Genomic DNA, 22,652 nt, shown 5'->3' on the forward strand with positions numbered 1-22,652 from the left:
TTAAATCACTTTTTCATTAAGGTTCATCTATGAGCCATCAATTTAAACAGCAAATAGCTAGGAGAGTGTGAAATTGCCCACTGCCTGTGTGTTTATATGGGGGGAGGTGGAGACAGAGACTGAGCTACAGGGAAAGGCAGAGACTAACTGCCCAGAGCACATCACCACTGACCTACATTTCTTTCCCCCCTTTTTTATTTTCCATTTCCCCTATATGAACAAATTCATAACTGTGATGTAATGACAAAAAGCAAGCATGACAATAAAACCAGACCAGTCCATTGGAGATTGTAAAGCACTGTCCTGGAGTGACAGCACTGTTGTTGAACAAAAAGCTTTTTTTCTGGCTATTCACGAAAAGGGCTGAGTGTTGCAAAAAGAAATACATGTGACCTGTGAAGTGGAATAGATAGGTTAAAGTGCATGTCTTTTGTAAAATCAACATGCAATATGTTTATCATAAACAGAATTAAAAGTCATTCTGACACACAATTACATTATGAACTGTATTATATTTTTACAGGGCTGCAGATTTACAGCAGACCTAGGAATAAATTAATGATCCAAAGACGGATGCAGCCATATGGCATCTAAAAACCAGTCAAAGTAAAGGTAAACATTTTTGGCACTGTTCAAAGGCTCAAGAAAGAGTAGCACTATGTATTCATGCTTGTTGTGGAAAGCTTGTGTATTCTCTCCTATTTATTCCATTGCATTTGTCTACTTTTATGACATACTGCTGTCAAACAGGATAGTTCATGAATGTCTAAATTGTGATGTTATTTCACATAAGTGCATAGTTCTCCTCTAACTGGACTGTTGGTCAGGCCACCTCACTGTTAGTCATTATTTTTGAGAGAAGACAAAACCAAGGTCTAAAGATAGAAGCATTAAATGAGTTGATAGATCTCCCTGGTTTTAAGGTTAAAGCATATTTGTGCAACTCCTTTGTCCTTGAATCGACCATCAGGAAGTTAACTTAAATATAATTGGATAACTTTCCATTGAAAATAAAAATTAGGGCACTATTTCTCAAAGGGATTCCCCTTAACTCTCAAATGACACATGCCTTTATATTGTACTCTGGAAACAAGCAGGTGTTTTTGAAAAAGAGAATGTTTTACTGGGAAATTGATTTAGAATCATATAGGTCTACAGAACATGATTCTTATTTATATGCAGTATGTTAGGTGCGTTCGTGTTTGAATCTCTTTCTATCTCTGTTCAACATGATATTTAGGTATGTAGATCAGAGTTCACTCAATAATTGTCTCCCCTTGCAAATCTACATGTGAAATGTCAACATACTGAATCTCAGACAAAATCCTTGCTGTGGTAATGAGTCGAGAGAGAGAGAATGACATTGGCTTTCAGAGAGAGAGAGAGAGAGAGAGAGCGAGAGACAGAGGGGAAAAATACACTTGAGAAATTTACAGAAAGATACCACAAGTGACAGAGGCAATTTTCTGGGAAAAAATTACTTCATCATAATTTCAATCCCAAAAAGAATTGGAAAGAAAGCCCTGAAGGAGCCGAGTCGTGTCACCTTGAAAAATGGCAGTGGAAAAGATCACTAACTTCCCTACACACACACATTTTGTGATGCACACATGTACACAAGCACACACAATCAAACTAATAATTCAATCTATACCGTTTCTTTATTCACAGTTTTGTTCTCGTACTACACTGCTTTGACACTTTTATAGAAATGCTGCAATTTTCTCATAGTAAACAGAGTGAATAATGTACCTTTTTTCCATACATAATTACACTGTAAAACTTGACAGCTCACTTATCAAAAGTATGGGTAAAATTTGATATAATTAGACGGTCTAAGTTTTGCACACTAATAAATGATCAGATCTAGTATATGGAATCATTTCAGCTGATTGTCAAAATGACCCAAATAAAGCCAAAGGGACTGTATTATAATTTTATTGCAAGGCTAATAAAGTTGGAGCCGATCTCATCTGTATCAGCAAGTAATAAGCAGATTTCTCATCAAAGCTCTTAATAAGACCAATCGTGCAAAATATAACTGCCTTCCCATCAACATAGTACAGAAGACTGCCAATCAGTTGATTTTAATTGGATTTTTTTCTTAATCCATGTTTTTTCTCTTTCACTCTCTTCTAACAAAGCTATTAAGATATTGAATCTAATGTTACATTGAGTGTGTAGGTTTTTTTGTATGACACATTAGAATATCCTCATATGCCCTTAGGCAAACTCTCAAAATAATTTCTCCTGCTGATTTAGTTTTCAGAGCCTAATAAATGTTGATGTCGTATATGTTGAGAGAGACTTTTGTACAAAAACACTGCTTTTAAAACTCTTGGCTTTGAAAACACATCTCAAATCACCATATACTAACACAACATAAAGACTAGCTACTAAACAATATACAATGATCAGGTATAACATTATGACCACTGACAGGTGAAGTGAATAACACAGATTATCTCTGACACCTGATAGTGGGTGGGATATATTAGGCAGCAAGTGAACATTTTGTCCTCAAAGTTGATGTGTTAGAAACAGGAAAAATGGAAGGATTTGAGTGAGTTTGATCAGGGTCAAATTGTGATGGCTAGATGACTCAGTCAGAGCAACTCCAAAACTGCAGCTCTTGGGGGGTGATCCTGGTCTGCAGTGGTCAGTATCTATCAAAGGTGCTCCAAGGAACGAACAGTGGTGAACCGGCAACAGGGTCATGGGTGGCCAAGGCTCATTGATGCACGTGGGGAACGAAGGCTGGCCTGTGTGGTCCGATCCAACAGATGAGCTTTGTAGCTCAAATTGTTCAAGAAGTTAATGCTGGTTCTGAAAGAAAGATTTCAGAATACACAGTGCATCGCAGTTTGTTGCGTATGGGGCTACGCAGTCAGGGTCCCCATGCTGACCCCTGTCCACCACCGAAAGCGCCATCAGTGGGCACGTGAGCATTAGAACTGGACCACGGAGCAATGGAAGAAGGTGGCCTGGTCTGATGAATCACGTTTTCTTTTAAATCATGTGGATGGCCGGTTGCATGTGTGTCGCTTACCTGGGGAACACATGGCACCAGGATGCACTATAGGAAGAAGGCAAGCCGGCAGAGGCAGTGTGATGCTTTGGGTAATGGTTTGAGGAGCACAACGACGAGTTTGAGGTGTTAACTTGGCCTCCAAATTCCCCAGATCTCAATCTAATCGAGGGGGATTATCTTCGACTGCTTCCCAGTACTTCCTGTTCCGAACTCTCCACTCTCCAAGACTCTCTCCATAAATGCCACGTCCATCGAAAGTCCTGTAGAGAAGCGTTCCGTGGATATTCCACCTGACTACGCCCCCTTCAGTGACGTCTTCTGCCCGCAACGCGCCTCCAAGCTACCTCCACACCGGCCATGGGACTGTGCCATCGATCTGTTACCAGGTGAGCCAGTGCCCAGGGGACGCATCTACCCCCTGTCATTACCGGAGGAGAAGGCCATGGAGGAATACATCAAAGAGGCCCTTAACCAAGGATACATCCGCCCGTCTACTTCCCCTGCTGCTTCAAGCTTCTTCTTTGTGGCTAAGAAGGACGGAGGCTTGCGGCCCTGCATCGATTACCGTGCCCTCAACAAGATCACCATCAAGTTCCGCTATCCACTTCCCCTCGTCCCAGTGGCCCTGGAACATCTCCGCGGTGCCACTGTGTTCACCAAGTTGGACCTCCGCAGCGCGTATAACCTCATCCGGATACGTGAGGGGGACGAGTGGAAGACTGCCTTCGTCACGCCCACCGGCCACTATGAATACCTTGTCATGCCGTATGGCCTGGTCAACGCCCCCTCCGTATTCCAGGATTTCATACACAAGGTGCTCCGGGAGTTTCTCCACAAGTTTGTGCTGGTATATATAGACGACATCCTCATCTACTCCCGGAGCTTGGCCGAACATCGCCACCACGTTGCGGAGGTCCTTCAACGCTTACGGCAATACCACCTATTCCTCAAAGCAGAGAAGTGCTCCTTCCACCAGCCCTATGTCCAGTTCCTGGGGTACGTGATTGACCACAGTGGCATCCGGATGGACGAGGGGAAGGTTTCCGCTATCCAGACCTGGCCCACTCCAACAACCATCAAAGAACTCCAACGCTTCCTCGGATTCTCCAATTTCTACCGTCGCTTCATCAAAAATTACAGTACCGACGTCAGTCCACTCACCAACCTGCTTCGTCATCAGCCCAAGTCTCTGTCCTGGTCCCAACAAGCCACCAACGCCTTTGAGACCTTCAAGCGAGCCTTCACCACCGCTCCCCTCCTCGTCCACCCAAACCCAGACTTACCTTTCGTCGTGGAAGTGGACGCCTCCACCACCGGAGTGGGAGCGGTCCTTTCACAGCAGCAGGGGACGCCAAGTAGACTCCATCCATGTGCCTTCTTCTCCCGCAAGCTCAACCCGGCGGAGGTCAACAACGACATCGGTGACCGTGAGCTCCTGGCCGTCAAGCTTGCCCTGGAAGAATGGAGGCATTGGTTGGAGGGGGCTAACCATCCCTTCCAAGTTCTCACTGATCATAAGAACCTTGAGTATTTAAAGGCTGCCAAAAGACTCAACCCTCGCCAAGCTCGCTGGGCCATGTTCTTCTCAAGATTCAACTTCTGTGCTCTGTCTCGTCTCCATGCCCCAGAAGAAAAGACGGAAACTCCTGAAACTATCCTGCCTGAATCGATCTTCGTGAGCCCCATCCAGTGGTCGGAAGAGACCTTACCCTCCTCCAATGCCTCCTCACGCACTCCGCTGGGTTGCCCCCAAGGCTTGCAATACGTCACACGGGCACGTCGCACTCCACTTCTGCACAACGCTCACTCTTCACTTGGCACTGGCCACCCGGGGGTCAATGAGACCCTCTCGTTGCTTAAACAACGCTTCTGGTGGCCCAACATGGCCAACAACGTCAGAAGGTATGTGCAGGGCTGCAGGGAGTGCGCCATCTCCAAGAGCCCATGCCATCTTCCCACCGGCAAGCTCAATCCTCTGCCCGTTCCTGAGAGACCCTGGTCACACCTGGGAGTGGACTTCGTCACCGATCTCCCCGAGTCTGATGGTCACACTTGCATCCTGGTAGTTGTAGATCGCTTCTCGAAATCCTGCCGTCTGATCCCCCTGGAGGGTTACATTTACATTTACATTTATTCATTTGGCAGACGCTTTTATCCAAAGCGACTTAGGGTCTACCTACTGCCATGACCACTGCAGAACTGATATTCAACCAGGTCTTTCGTCATTATGGAATCCCCGAAGACATAGTCTCCGACAGAGGGCCCCAATTTATCTCCCACGTCTGGAAGGCGTTCTTCTCCCTCCTGGGTGTGACCGTCAGCCTGTCATCCGGATACCATCCTCAGTCGAACGGGCAGATGGAACGGAAGATCCAGGAGATAGGCCGCTTCCTGCGTACCTTCTGTCACGGCCACCAGAACTCCTGGAACCAGTACCTGGGTTGGGCCGAGTATGCACAAAACTCCCTCCGACAAGCCACAACTGGACTAACACCGTTTCAGTGCGTACTCGGTTACCAACCCCCACTGTTCCCCTGGGACGGGGAACCCTCCAACGTTCCGGCAGTCGACTACTGGTTCCGGGAGAGTGAGAGGGTTTGGGACTCGGCTCATCACCAACTGCAGAGAGCCCTGCGCAGACGCAAGATGACAGCCGACCTTCGGCGCTCCGACGCCCCAATCTACCAACCGGGGCAGAAGGTCTGGCTGTCCACCAGAGACATCAGGATGCGTCTGCCCTGCAAGAAGCTGAGTCCCCGCTTCATTGGCCCGTTCACCATCATCCGACAGATCAACCCCGTCACGTACCGCCTCCAACTCCCTGCACAGTACAAAAGAATTCATCCCACATTCCACGTTTCACTTCTAAAGCCTCACCACCCTTCTGTTCTTCCCTCCACAGAACCTGACGTGGCAGCCGTCGAGCCCCCCCTTCCACTCATCCTGGATGATGGTACTGCCTACGTGGTTCACGAGATTCTGGATTCCCGGCGCCGTGGTGGTCAATTGGAATATCTGGTTGACTGGGAAGGCTATGGCCCCGAGGAACGCTCATGGGTCCCCAAGAATGATATCCTTGATCCTAATCTGTTACAGACTTTCCACACCAACCACCCGGACAGACCTGCCCCACGCCCTAGAGGACGACCACCACGACGTCAGGGTCCTCGGCCCTCAGGAGCGGGCCGTGGGAGGGGGGGGTACTGTCACAGACACGTCAGGTTCCACCTCACTCCCTTACCCACGCACTCAATCACCAGCATACTGATCACCGCCACCTGAAGCTCATCAGCACTGCAATCACCACCAGCATAAAACCTCCACACTCACACACATTCACTGTCCGGTCTCGTTTGCACTACGAACACTTGTTTGCTTACCTCAAGGACTCCTAACGCTATACTTACCTGCTCCAGTCGTCTCCTTCATCTCCTTCGTCTCCTGTTCTCCTCGTGTGCCTACTTGCCTGTGTGTGTGAGTGTCTCCGCCATCATCCTCCAGCGCCAGTCTCCATCCGCATCTGGAAAACAACATAAGGACAGTATCACCCTCTCATCATCATTCAAGAACTGCTTAAACTTCACTCCCTTACCTTTTGCTCTGCTGTTTCACCAATAAACAAACCTGTGTTGCTTTTACATCTGCCTCCGTGTCTCCATTGTAACAGTAACAGTCGGGGTCATTAATATGTACGCCCCCAATATTTGCATATGCCAGCCCATATTCAAGGCATTACACAAGGGCAGCCAGTATTAACGTCTGGATCTGTGCACAGCTGAATCATCAGACTAGGTAAGCAAACAAGGACAACAGTGAAAAATGGCAGATGGAGCGATAATAACTGACATGATCCATGATTACATTATATTTTTAGTGATATTTGTAAATTGTCTTTATAAATGATTCGTTAGCATGTTGCTAATGTACTGTTAAATGTGGTTAAAGGTGCTCTAAGTGATCCTGGGTGGAGTAACTTCCTGTTGACGTTCGAAGTGTTGTCAAACAAAACAGAGGCTAGCTATACCCTTCCTCCTCCTCCTCCTCCCCCTCCCCACCGTGCTTCCTGAAACAGTCATGAACGTGCATTTAAAATCATTCTTGTCGGTTATTGGCTGGAGCATGTTTATTATGTTTCGTGGTCCAGGCTGCATCAGGTAGTTTTTGTTGCCGTTTTTGGAGCTTGTGGCGACTACAGAGACCACGTTTTTTTACAGTGTGTTGAAGGAACAGGCAACTACCGGATAGTGAGGAGATGTTTGCTGTATGTGACAAAAAATGTTTTGGCCTAAAAATGCGTGACATCGCTTAGAGCACCTTTAAAGTCACCATCGTTTATTGCTGTATTCACGGAGACAAGTGCTGTCGCTATTTTTAAACACTTGCAGTCTGTATAATGCATAAACACATCTTCATTCTTTATAAATCTCTCCAACAGTGTGTAATGTTAGCTTTAGCCACGGAGCACTATCAAACTCATTCAGAATCAAATGTAAACATCCAAATAAATACTATACTCACATGATCCGAAGCATGCATGCAGCATGCATGACGAACATCTTATAAAGATCCATTTGAGGGTTATATTAGCTGTGTGAACTTAGTTTATGCACTGTTTTATAGTCGAGAGCTTGGGGGGCAGGGAGCTCGAGATTTAAAGGGGCTGCAGCCTGAATCGGTGCATAGTTAATGATGCCCCAAAATAGGCTGTTACAAAATTAATTTAAAAAAAATCTATGGGGTATTTTGAGCTGAAACTTCACAGACACATTCAGGTGACACCTTAGACTTATATTACATCTTGTGAAAGAACGTTCTAGGGCACCTTTAATATTACAGTAATATTATTCATTTTGTTTCTTGGCCTGTGGTTTTTTACAGATTGTTTTGTGTGTGTGTGTGTGTGTGTGTGTATATATATATATATATATATATATATATATATATTGTAGCAGAAGCTTTAAGATAATAGACCATACAGATAAGATTATTAAATAATTTCAACTCAAATCAGTATTTCATGTCTACGTTTTTATTATTTTGGTGAGATGTGAAATACATGGCATAATGTACAGTCAGCCAGTCATTATCTCAAAATAAACCTTGACAGGGTGATAAGGACTCCGACGCGGAGCGCAATTTAGTTGTAGGTTTAAAATCCCATTCCAATTCAAATCCTCATTTGTTGCAGTTAGAGTCACCCGAAGCGACCAGATTCTGTGTCAAAGCCTGACCTCAGTGTCCTACATAAGCCAAGTTCAAACAAATCGACACTTCTCAGAACTTCTTAGTCTACCACAGATATACACCCTTAATTTAACATTCCTTATTCATCCACGGACATAACTCGCTGTTAATAATTCACACCTACATACTTGATTTGCGCAATCATTTTTAAGGGACCATTATCACAAATTGGCCTTTCGAATTTATGAATCTAAAGGGACGGATCTAATGGGGAAGACCTTCACCTCTCTACACCCTTAAGAGGAAGTGTCTGATGAGGAGAGGCTAATGGCTGCAGTACAGTCACCTCAGGGGCTGAAGACTGGAGTCAGTGGGGTTGAGGTAATGGAACATACGCCTGCAGTAGCTGAATTATTCACTCGATCCACTGATGCAATATACACGAACACGCAATACACACACACACACACTACTGGCTGTCTGGAGTGAGACTAAGTTTCTCTCTCTTCTCTGATGAGCAACTTGCTGTCGTGTGCACATTTTCAAAGAGTCTCCCTGCGTTTTAACATCCCATTCTTCACTTTGATGTCTGCCATTTATCTCCCATTTGTTAGTTCCACAGATTGTCACCGTTAAACTCAACATGTTCCTGGCTACGTTTGGCCGATGACCAATCCAAATCTCCTGGCATGATTTTAAACAAAACACAACACCGTTACGGATTCCAGCACTCCTTCCCTCCCGCCTTCCTTCTCTCGCTCATGAAAAACAGATTAAGTTAATGAATTGATGGGCATCTTGCCTGTGCAAGCTGAGAGTTAGGCTATGCGGACAAATAAAGTAGCATTACAATACAAGAGCACAGACAGAGACAAAAGCGAGGCTGCATAGCTTCCCTATTGTTCGGCTGGGAGAGTATAGAAAGGCTTACAGACAGCTTGTCTCACGAGCCAAACGTGAAACAAAGGGGAACTTGTTGCCAGTGCTGAGGAGAAATTACAGTAGTGTCAGGATGCTTGTAGGGATGTGGGGGGCACCAGACTCATAAACGCACAAACAGAGACATATTTACTGTAGCAAACATCCGAGTGCCGCTGACAGCTTGGACCGCTGGGGGATTATGGGGCTTCTCAATGGAGTCTGAGTCTCAGAGAGCCATAGGAAGAGGATGATGTTGTCTTTCTTTTTTCATCCTTGATATAGATACCATAAAAGCGAGGAATATGTTAGTGATGCAACCATAGTACAACTCTCACATTCTTTGAAAACTGTGACTGAAGAAACAATATAATCTCCAAACAGTGCTCGTGACCTTTACCCTCTGGCTATGGGCATCATACTTGAACCCCATCAGAAATCATGTGGGCTGGGGTCTTGTTATATCCTCTTAGTGTCTGCCCAGTCAACAACTGCAATTTAATCTTCACTCGAACTGTAGTGTGGAAGTGTACGCTTGGGAGTTTGAGGGGGACTGGTGTGTGCCATGTGTGTGTTTCTAATGACAATGATGGGGGGTGATGAGACCTTCTGTTTTTAACTCCTCCCTCCCTCTCGGCCCTAGCTGGCTTAATCCTGAGTCTAGGAGAGGGATTAGAGGGTACTCGACCATACCAACATCTCACAACAGGCAGCAATTCTTACTGCACACACCCAAGATTATGTATATAAGCAGTTTAGCGTATGATGGCTGTAGGAATATTATAATCTGCTGGGTGATAATGATCTTTTATACACAATTAGTTGATGCTAAAAACACAAGCATGTAAACATGCAGACAAAACACACGATTGATTTTTTTTCTTCTTTTCTTGGGAGAAGCCTGTCCTCCGCACTGTTTCTGATAAATTCAGCTGGTTTACAGAGCAATTGCAGGGGTTATATTTGGACACTTAATCCAGACTTAAAATGTCTGAATGTCATTGAATTAAATGCTGAAAATCAAATCAAGTGGCATCTGCAAACAAATGATGCTAGAGCTTTTCGCAGAAATAACTTCACTTTTTTGAGCCATTTTTGCAATAACCAGCTGTGACTTCAGTGGATGTATGAAGTCATTTTGTGTTAACACAGGTGTCCTAGCTGATTTTTAAATGTGTCCAAAAACTTTTTGGAGTCACTATACACTACTGTGTTTAATACTTTTATACAATATGGATGCATTAAATGGATCAAAAGTGACAAAAAAAATCTATTTCAAATGCTTGCTGTTCTTTTGAACTTTCTAGTCATCAAAAAATCCTTAAAAAATTATCATGGTTTTCACAAACATATTAAGCAGTTTTCAACATTGTTTTCAACTTTGATAAATCATAAATTGTTGAGCACTAAATCAGCATATTAGAACAATTTCTTTAAAGGGTTAGTTCACCCAAAAATGAAAATTCTGTCATTAATCACCTTCATCTTCATCTCGTTCCACACCCGTAAGACCTTTGTTCATCTTCGGAAGTATTTTTCATAAAATCCGATGGCTCAGTGAGGCCTGCATTGCCAGCAAGACAATTAACACTTTTAATGCCCAGAAAGCTACTAAAGATGTATTTAAAACAGTTCATGTGACTACAGTGGTTCAACCTTTATGTTATGAAGAGACGAGAATACTTTTTGTGCTTCAAAAAAACAAAATAACAACTTTATTCAACAATATCTAGTGATGGGCGATTTCAAAACACTGCTTCATGAAGCTTCGAAGCTTTACGAATCTTTTGTTTCGAATCAGTGGTTCGGAGCGCTATCAAACTGCCACAGTCACGTGATTTCAGTAAACGAGGCTTTGTTACGTGATAAGTTTTTCAAAATTTCAATGGTTCACCACTGGGGGGAATGACTTTGGCAGTTTGATACACGCTTCGAACAACTGATTCGAAACAAAAGATTCGTAAAGCTTTGAAGCTTCATGAAGCAGTGTTTTGGGTTTTTTTTGCGCACAAAAAGTATTCTCGTCGCTTCATAAAATCAAGGTTGAACCACTGTAGTCACATGAACTGTTTTAAATATGTCTTTAGTAGCTTTCTGGTCATTGAAAGTGTTAATTATCTTGCTGGTAATGCAGGCCTCACTTAGCCATCGGATTTTATGAAAAATATCTTAATTTGTGTTCCGAAGATGAACGAAGGTCTTACGGGTGTGGAACGACATGAGGGCGAGTAATTAATGACAGAATTTTCATTTTTTGGTGAACTAACCTTTCATTTTTAAGGTCATGTGACACTGAAGACTGGAATAATGTGCTGCTGAAAATTCAGTTTTTCCAACACAGTAATAAATTGCATTTTTAAATATACAAAATTTGTAATAATATTTCACAATATTGCTTTTTACTATATTTTTTTTATTAAATAAATGCAGCCTTGATGAGCATAGGAGACTTCTTTCAAAAACATTACAAAATCTTACCAACACCAAACTTTTGAACGGTTGTGTATTCATTTATGAACGTATTTCTGTCTTTACCTTCCTCCTTCCTCTCTGTAAGGCTGACTGCCAGGCAGATCATTTGTCATCTCAGTTTGTCTTTGTTTCAGACGAGGAACAATTGCTAATCTTGAGGATTAAGTAGTAGCAACAACTCTAACAACTGTGTGTGTATATGTATGTGTGTATATGGGAGAGGAGGGGGAAGTAGAGCAATAATAAAGGGATGGAGAAAATTTCTCAGCTTTCTTATTGAAACAAACTATACACACGTTTATTATATATAGCTGATTCACTTGAACAACAACAGCAAATTTGACATTTTTGATATTGCAAACATGACAAATGGCGTGATAACTGAAGTAAACAAATTTGCGACATCATACGAAATTATTTTTCAAGTGCAAACACTCATAATCTTACAATGTCTCTTGCGGTAGCTATTTGATCATTTGTATTTGTGGGAGGAGGAAATGGGTTGTGGGTGTGGGGGGGTTGGGGGATACACAGCTCCATATGTAGGGGATGTAAGCCTTTATTTCTGTGGTATTATGTCTGCTTTAACGTATGCCTCAAACCCGCACACACTTTTGTCTGATTTTATATGCTGTCTGAGCTCAAAAACATCTTTTTACACACGCACACACTCATACGCGCAAGCACGCACAGACACAGACAAATACACATTAGCACACTCCAACTGACTCATTCAATACATAGAGAAACTGAATGCAGAAAAGTGAAATTTCTTTGACAGTCTCAGTCTGCATCCTTTATCCTCATCTGAAAAACATGGGTGAAATATGTGCTCTTAAGTCTATATGTTTAAACTTAATAGGTTATGTGACTTGAAGCGCATCCCCCCCCCCCCACACACATCTTTTTGCTTCCTCTAAACAAGAGTAAGTCTGTTGTGTTTGCTATTGTGTCATTTTTCATATTATTTGCAATTCCTTCTGTCTAGATGCTTGATTCTTAAAAGAACAGTTCACCCAAACAACCATGAGTAAATTATGAAAAATTCTGTCATGAGTTACTTAAGGTACTCATGAGGTACTCTCTCTTTCATACAATGATAGTGGATGGAGACCAGGGCTGTCAAGCTCCAAAAAGGACAAAAAAAGCACCATAAATCCACCATAAAAGTAGTCTAAACTTGTGCACTATATTCCAAGTCATCTTTATGTGGGGAACAGCTTAGGACAGCCGTAGTCCCCATTCACTTTCATTGTATGGAAAAGAGCAGCTTCTCTTTTTGTATTATAAAAAAAAAAAAAAAAAAAAGAAAGATTACAATGTAAAACAGTCAGATTTACAAATTTAAACAAGTTCATTTTATTCAAATATTACTTAAAGTATTAGAAAAAAAGTTTTGTGAACTCAATAACTGATCACATTAAGCAGAACCCAAATGGATGGGTCACAGCAGGTTTCTAATTCCCAGCATGATTTGCTTCCAACATTTAAGGAGAGTAAATGTTAAAATTTACATCTGTTACTTAATCTGTTACTGTTTAATGTTATGTTGGAATTTACAAGAGTTTCTAATATGTCTGAGTTTTGGGGGGTTACCATTGTGGTGAAGAATAGAACCTGTGGTTGGGCAGAGGATTGGCTAAATACTGTTAAAGGGTTAGTTCACCCAAAAATGAAATTTCTGTCATTAATTACTCACCCTCATGTCGTTCTACACCCGTAAGATCTTTGTTCATCTTCGGAACAAAAATTAAGATATTTTTGATGAAATCCAAGAGGTTTTTTATCTCCCATAGAAAGCAAAATAATTACCATCATTCAAGGTCCAGAAAAGTAGTATAAACATCTTTAAAACAAACATGACTGCAGTGGTTCAACCTTAATGTTGTGAAGTGATGAGAATACTTTTGTGCGCAAAAACAAAACAAAAATAACAACTTTATTCAACAATATCTTCTATCCCCTGTCTTTCTGCTACGCTGTTTATGTCCAGCGCTTTCAGGTTCTACGCCATAACGCCGACTCAGTATTGGACAACGCTGTACACATGAGCAGCACAACGCATGCATGTGCTGCTGACGCAGGAGCCAGTCAATAATGAGCCGGCGTTCTGACGTAGAGCCTGGAAGCGCTGGACATAAACGGCAGAGTGAACAGAGTGAGTTCACAGTACTCGTACTCATTAGTTTTTAAATTTAAATGGTTTGAGTTACCTTAACTCGTTGGGTTTTACAGTGGCAGGTTGTTAAAGATATGAGGGTGAATTTTATTAATTTATTCAGTCCTTTAATTGTTATTACATATAACTTTTCTGGCTAAAACTACCCTAAACCACCCATATCACCTCCTTATCTGTGGACAAACTCTACATCTCTGTTTGGTTTCTCTTTTTTATTCCACATCTTTGTTATGCTCCTCTCCACTTTTCTCTTTTTCCTACCCACCTTACTCTGTCCTTTCTCCCTCCACTCTCTCACATGTTCCCTATCACCCCACCCACCCACCCACCCTCTCTCTGTGTGTGTGAATGGAATGATGGCTGTAATAGTGGGATGTAGGTCATCAGGGCAGCTTGGCTGGCTCGTGTCTAGACTCAGTCTTCAGGGCATGAAGTCACAGAATTGTGCACATTGACCAGCACAGTCAAAACTCTGCTGCTAACAGTGCTCGCAAACACTACCACAAAAAAGAGTAAAATATCTGACGAGCCTTCATGCAAACTGCTTGAACTGTCTGATTTGCCAAAATGTCATTAAAATGCCATGTGATATTTACATTAGGGTGCGGCATCCTGGGGTCTTAATCATTAGCAGCTTAGAAAACAGCCATTGAAATTTGCTCTGCTGGCAAATATGCATGCCAGATTTGTTGACGGTTTCTGTGCAGTTTTGCGAGCACACACCCTCCTCTGATGCCCCAGGTGAGATGAGCATTTGCGCTATGCTCGTGTATCTCTTAAACTCACTCAACACTCACACTAAACTTGACAGCCCAGCAGAAATGTACACAAACTTCTCTCTGTATTTGATTTCAGTTGTGGTCAAAAAAGGTCAAATGTGGGCTGGGAAAACAAAACATGTAGGCTAAGTACTTGTAAAAGAGCTGGCATGTATGAGGTTCTCACTTAGCATTAATAGCTAACTGACTGTTTTGTTTAAATCCGTCATCACTGTAGCTCGGATAGCTCCATCCATTATTGTCATCACGCTCTGTCCATCAATGCTTGTCACACCTAATATCAGTCTGTAAACTCAGTCAGTGCAGTTAGCGCATGCAACATGTATTTTCTTCACCCACAAAATAATCTGTGGACAGCGAGTGTACAATAGCGCTCATATTCACAGCTAATATTCAGTAAGTGTAGGTGAAATCTGGTGGCCCAATCTGCCTAGCAACGTCAGCTAGTTTCTAACTATAACACTGAAATATTAATTTATGCAAAGGATAAAACTGCATATCACTTTAAGCATGTCTGTGAGGTCAGGTTTTGCATACGTTATGGAGACCAAATTCTCACAAGGTAAAACCTGAAATCATTTCAAATGTTGGGACCAGACAAACGTTTCCACATGAAAAACATCTGTATAATCATACTAAACAATGTCTTAATAAAAATATAAAAATGCAAAATGGTTTCATTATTTATTATAAGGCTTTTTATAAGGCTCTTACCTTGGATTGTTGATTTGGGTTTATGTAAACGGGTTAGGAAATAAAAAAAAAATCTAATAGAAAATCAAATGATCACAATTTACAAATGTTCTTTATTGTGAAAAATATGTGATGAGCAAAAAAATGTAATTGAAGGACTTCAAAATTTGATTTTCATGTATTATCCACCCCACCATTCCTCTCTTGCCTCCAACTCTCGCTTTCTCACTTGCTCTCTCACTCTTTCTCGTCTCTCATGGGTTGAGATGGTAAAAGCTACAGTCTGGCATACTTTACGATATTTTATTCATGGCTATCAGACACTGTTTTTTCTCACTAATGGAAAAACCCTAAGTAACCTTTCACCCTCTTACTGCAGCATAACTAAGAAATGACAAGGTCCAACATCCATCAGCTATATTCAAAGGTGTCCACATATACTCTATACATATACAGACACACACACACACACACATATATATATATATATATTTACACCATTGAACATTTAATATATTTTACATATTCTGAGATATTCACCAAAAAATCACCTAATGTCTCATGATTCCATGCCTTTTGTAACCTGGTGTTGACCACATTGTTAAAGGAGCGTCTGAATATGTTTGGCACAGTGCCGAAACCATGACTCAAATGCAAATGTTAGAGAGAAACAGCTGAAGGGAAAAAAAGCCCTCCATGACCTGTCAAAGCACATTAACACACGTGGACTGCACGCTGCATGTGTCTGTGAGACAATATTCTCCTGTAATAATCTGTCTGTATGTTGATTATTTAATTTAATTATTTCCATTCCATCTGAGTGCACACATCAGTGATGATAATTAAGCAATTTCACACATACCATTTTCACATGACTTTGTGCAAAATGTTTTTTTAATTTTTTATATTATTATTATTATTCCATATGCACATGTGCATTTAAATTCTGCTGCTTGTGATCAACTCAAAAATTCCTTATACAGTCACATTCTTTAACAGGAAGTCTGGCTGCTCGTTTCAAACGCCCTGCCCCTCCTTGCTGCCACCTTGCTAGGCTCCACCCTCTCAGGGGAACCCCCCGGGCGGTGCTGTCAGGTCCCATCATGCAACTCCTACGGTAACGCAGTTGCCAGGGTAGCTAGCCGTTAGCGGATCTGTGTGTAGGTTTAGAGCTTAGCTGTTAGCGCCAGGTTTAATTATAGATTACAATGAGCTACGAGCATCCACTCTCTTTTACAGCAGGCATGCTTGGTCATGCATGCAAAGCCTAGAGCAAAAATTACACTGTGTTGTAAAATTCGTATAGAGGAGGAGGTATAAAAACTAGAACCTTATATGCCCAGTGTGATTAATACCTACATAAATGACTACTGACCGTGTGCCTCATTTGTTCATAATTCTTCTATAATCAGTACTAACAAATTGTAGTCGTTTACTCATTCCAAAATTAAATTACAAAAATTGTAGTAACGTAATCCATTACATTACATAGTTAAGGTAATATAATCGGACTACTTTTTGATTACTTTGAGATTACTTTTGACCTAATTTTATCACATTTATTTGAATAGGATAATCTTGTACCATATTGATATAAAAATACAAAGAGAAATAAAATATATTGTCAACAACATGAAATGCATTAAATGTTACATTATGTCAGGGTTTGTGAGTTTATTGAAAAGCTATTAATTAAATTATACAAATTTAAAATTAAAATATTAATCACCAGCTATTATTTCAGTCATTAAAAGGATAGTTCCCCAAATCCTGTCACCATTTACCCACCTTCATGTCAATCCAAACCTGTATAACTCTAAAATCTTCTGTGGAACACATTTTTGAAGAATGCTTTTTTTTCCCATGCAGTGAAAATTTGGAACCCCACTGACTTTCATTGTATGGACAAAAAAAGTTTTTCAAAACATCTTATTTTGTGCTCCACAGAAGAATCAAAGCAATACAGGTTTGGAATGACATGAGGGTGAATAATGATGACAGAATTATCATTTTTAAGGGAACCATCCCTTTAACTAGCCCACTCTCACAATTCATTAGGCTACAGGATATCATGTCCCTCTATGTTTAGTCTTCCTGTATCATAAAATGCAGGTCTATTACTCATATTTGCCCACATTTGATTTGCCCTCTTATACTCCTGCTTGAAGCCTCCACCCCCAAGTCCACCATTAAACTTTAAGATCTCAAGCAGACTATGCATATTTCATTTGGCATTTTGCAAACAAAGGCTAAATGAAATATAGATATGACAAAGGTCTGAGACCTTGCGTGTAAGCACATCCCTCATCCCCTCCCTGTCTTGTCTCTATCCCCCTATCTTTATCAGCAGTAATGTGGGTTCAGAGGTAGTCATCCGCCGTTGTTCAAGCTGGGGAACATTGTATTGCTCCCTCACGACGAGCCACTGGTCTGCCACGCTGATGGCTATTACATGCATCAGCCATTGTGCACCATTATTTCTGAGATGCATTTATATAATTTGTCTGTCCATTAATAGACAATAACACACAGGCCTTAGCAGAGCAAATCATATAATCACTGTGTAGAAAAGAGTTTCCATTATGTTTCAGAGAGATGAAAAACAGAAAAAGAAAGACAGGGGAAAAAAGAGACCTTGGGAGGGTTTCATATTGCTCTCATACATCAAATATAAAACAGCTACTGTATTTACAAAACTAACAGTTAATAATTCAGGTCATGATGCTTGATTTTAAGACTTCATAAATTTAGGTATCTACAGCTAATTATAAAATACTTCAGTTGTGAAAAGCATGCTATAGACTTTATTCCCATTTTTAACAGTTAAAAACCGATGAGATGGATGATGCAACTTAATTTCCAAATATAAAGGCCATTTTTCATCTTAAAAACCTTATACACTGCAAAAATTTACTGCATGATTTGTGCACTTCTGCTCATATTCACAACAGTAGAAGAATAGTTAGAGAAGATGCATCAAGAGAATACAGAATTATTATAATTAATTATAAAATATAAAAATGAAAAAAAAAAAAAAAAAAATTAAAGGGTTAGTTCACCCAAAAATGAAAATTCTGTAATTAATTACTCATCCTCATGTCGTTCCACACCCGTAAGACCTTCGTTCATCTTCGGAACACAAATTAAGGTATTTTTGATAAAATCTGATAGCTCAGTGAGGCCTCCATTGGCAGCAAAACAATTATCACTTTCAATGCCCAGAAAGCTAAATACGTATTTAAAACAGTTAATGTGACATTCAACCTTAATGTTATGAAGCGATGACAATACTTTTTGTGCACCCCTCCCCAAAATAGCTACTTTATTCAACAATATCTGTGCCATCAATATCTGCTTCATGAAGCTTCGAAGCTTTACGAATCTTTTGTTTCGAATCAGTGGTTCGGAGTGTGTATCAAACTGCCAAAGTCATGCCCCCCGGTGGTGAACCATTGAAATTATGAAACACTTGTGGCGTAACTAAGCCCCGTTTACTGAAATCACGTGACTTTGGCAGTTTGATGTGCTCTCCGAACCACTGATTTGAAACAAAAGATTCGTAAAGCTTCATGAAGCAGTGTTTTGAAATCATCCATCACTTTTTTTGGCACACAAAATGATTGTGTTCTCATCACTTCATAACATTACAGTTTTTTACAATCGTTAGGACACATTTCTCAATACTTAGGTCACTTTTTCAAAACTCTTCACACAGTTCTCCTAACCAACTTTCATCTTGGCACAGCAGTTAAATTCACATTCAAAATTCACTAAATCTACCAAAAAACTTCATACATGTCTCAAATCAACTCATTCTTCCAGAACACTAGCAAACGTTTTCACCCAGCAAACACACATTGTCAGTCATAAAATACTGACCTAAAAACACTAACATCAGGTATCATTATACAGTGTTCATTATACAGTGTTTTCTTTTGTAAAATTTCTTAACAAACAAGAATAACAATGTCTGTTGTTTATAATTCACTGCAGTTTGTTACATGAACCTTGTTTACATAACAGTATAAAATTATTCCGAAGTTTTCCTCTTTGAATGGATGATAATGAAATTGAAAAATGAATGCTTGTGTAGGTGTTCAGTTTCATCTAATTGCTTTGATAGTATTTGATTTTTTAGATTCAGCATATATTTCATTACAATATTACTGTATAAATGTAGCAAATTGCTGTCTTATTCAGTTTTGTATTGTGTTATTGTTTTGAACATAAGTTTAACAGTTTTGAAAACAGTATGTAAGCATGTGCAAATTGGCCTGTACGTACAAAGAGTTTTGGGAGTTGTTGTGTCTGAGTGAGAAAAGAATTCATGAAATTTGAGAGATGTAGTCATTGAATGCATTTTGTGCCAAAGCAATGATAATTGATCCTCACTTTAGCCCACATAGACTTCTGTTGTGCTCACTGTGTGAAGAGTTTTGCAAAAGTGACCTAAGTATTGAGAAATGTGTCCTAACGTCTGTAAAAAACTGTAATGTTAAACCACTGTACTCACATAAACTGTTTTAAATATGTTTTAGTACCTTTCTGGGCATTGAAAGTGTTAATTGTCTTGCTGCCAATGCAGGCCTCACTGAGCCATCGGATTTTATCAAAAATCGAACGAGCGAAGGTCTCACGGGCCTCACGACCGATCCACTTGATCTGAAAAAGCTGAACAACTTTAAAATGAAGCGCTTTGCTAAAAGTTAAAAAGTTAATGCATTTTAGTCTGAATAAGACAATGAAAATGATATGAATATAATATACATAATGTTAAGATAGACAGATAGACGGATGGATGAATGGATGGATGGACGGACGGACAGACGGATGGATGGATGCAAAGGCAGGACAAAAACATGCCCATTCTGAGAAACTCATAGCCTCCAGTTAAAACTACCATCTATGTGTGACTCAGACTCCAAACTGATCAAACTCTGTCAGAAACATGAATGACCTTCGTCCCTTTGTCTGATGGACAAGACTGAACATGCCAAAGAGGCCCACAGCAAAGACACATGGACAACGAACAACACCAATTCAGCTGTGTTTCTCCAAGGCAGCGTGTGCTCATGTGATTGTAGGCACTGTAACAATAGTGCATATAAATGTCGGTCAATAATTAATGGCTGATGTCAAATGTTAAAGACCAAGCATTTCATTTGTTTTGCAGTGATGCTCTCTTTGCTGAACCCACAGGGGACCTTCCAGCTACGAGATGTAAACAACTCTCTATAATTCATGGCACTCTTTATTATAGATGTTCTCAAATATTATGAAAGCCAAATCTCTGACATAGCGGTTGACAATAGTGCTTCATTCTGATTGTGACTACAAGAGAAAAACTTAGATTAAAACCAATCACACACTTTAGTAGGCTTTTGAAACACTCGACCAGACAGCCTCTTCAATCAGGAGGGAATATACTGTGAGAAAAAGCATTAATGCAGTTGAAGTCTATATTGTTTTTCTCTTACAAAATAATCAATTTCTCTCATTCTCCTTATTGACAAAAACATTTTACACACCCAAAGGAAGGTTACTCTGATAGCTTCTCCATTGTTTTATTTAGGTACTGCATCAACTATTTTTCAGATGTTTCTCCTAAAATAAAATTAAAGTGCAGTTAATTTTATAAAAAAAGATAAAAAAAAAAGTTCATACTGTAATCACACACTTTATTCAGATATCTTTTGAAACTAGAACTAGAACTGGTCTTTTTCTCATTAAAAAGCATGAGAATTAAGCAAAATCTCATTGCTGCCCAGGAGACCCAGTGAGATATTAAGGAGATCTCATTTGTGTTTTTCTTTCCTATGGGCAATCATGATACATACTTTGGCTGAGCTAACTTTATTTAAAAGCCATCGTGCAAAAGTAAATCATTAGAGCATGCCTCAAACTCCAGTGCGACTGTTAGTTTTAACGAAAAAAACACTGCAAATGGTTAATGCCACAGGACATTTGTGCAGCTAACGTGGAGTGAAGTGTTTATTGATTTTACTAGAAATGTGTAGTGTTTTCAAAGCTTGGCTTTTAACAGAGCAAAGCTTGTGTTTTAACAGAAAGTCAGAGGCACAACAGCATTGATGGAGGAGCGTGTGTGTTTGTGTGTGTGTGTGTTGTGGGGGTAAAGGGAAGTGGGTGTGGCTCTGCCTCTCACTGTCATCCAGATCATGATTATTATGTTGGCAGGATCTAAAAGATTAGACACATCAATAGTTTATGACTCTGTAGAGAGTCTCACTCAATTCCCACATCTATAAATTACTAAACAGGGGCATTTACATCTCTGTTTCCCAACTTCTATATCTCCTTCTATCTCTCTGTTCTTTTTCTCTCTTCTCTGTTCTTTGCTTTTGTGCCTTTATTTTTTAAAACTAATGTTCCGATGAACTACTGAAACTTTTAAAGTGATATTTAACCTTACTGTAGGGCCACTCCGTTACTTCCGATGTAGTTATCGGCTTTTAAGCAGGAAAAAACATATTGTAAAAATGTAAGCACCTAAAAAGAAAGACATAATTAATAGATGTGGTCTGCCGATACACATGAATAATGCAGCTTTTATATTCAAGAAAATTACGAACTATACCCATCGGGAGAGAATGGAGGGGAATCATTAACTGCAAACTAGAACCTTTGCAAAAATCCAGCAAATTTTTAATAATTTATCCACATAAACAAATAACACATGAATAAAGAATATTTTTAAAAGAAAATTATTCTGCCACCCAAGCCACAGGAGCAGCACTCACTTCACTTTCTGTGCAACTTTTTGCATCTGGGGGAAAAAAAGGTGGAAATAAATAAATATATGTAAAAAAAAAAAAAAACAAAGTTTAGATTGAGCATTATTCAAATGAAAATAGTTAACTTTGCCTTGTTAAGTTTGCTAGAGTTTTTTTCCCCTATTGTGTATAAGATCCCTTTTGTCAGAGATCTTCTGTATAGGCCTGCAGAAACCTTCTGAGCCAGAGCTTTCTGTACACTTCAGTATGCTGTGGGAACATTTCATTCAACTCATATCTGAATGTTTATAACAGATTTTAGGCATCGACATTACAGGAACTGAACGAGTGCAGTATATAAACATGAACAGGAGCCTGGGAAAACATTTGTTTATTAGATTTTACAAACCTCTAGAAAAATAGCAATCTGAAAATGATGGGATTTTATGATAAGAAATACAAGTCTGAGATCGACGGTAATCCATCACTTTGAAGCCGGACCCATTAGTGTAAATAACTGGATGAGATATGCAATACCAGACAATAAAGCATTACTCTATTAGCTAGCACTGAAAGCAACACTGATTTGGTGAGATTTTGAAGCTAACAGAAAGAACTCAATTAGAAGGAATGCTCCTATAAAGAGTTTAGGAGTGCAACATCTT

Source organism: Megalobrama amblycephala, linkage group LG4, assembly GCF_018812025.1.
Source record: "Megalobrama amblycephala isolate DHTTF-2021 linkage group LG4, ASM1881202v1, whole genome shotgun sequence".
Lineage (NCBI taxonomy): Eukaryota > Metazoa > Chordata > Actinopteri > Cypriniformes > Xenocyprididae > Megalobrama > Megalobrama amblycephala.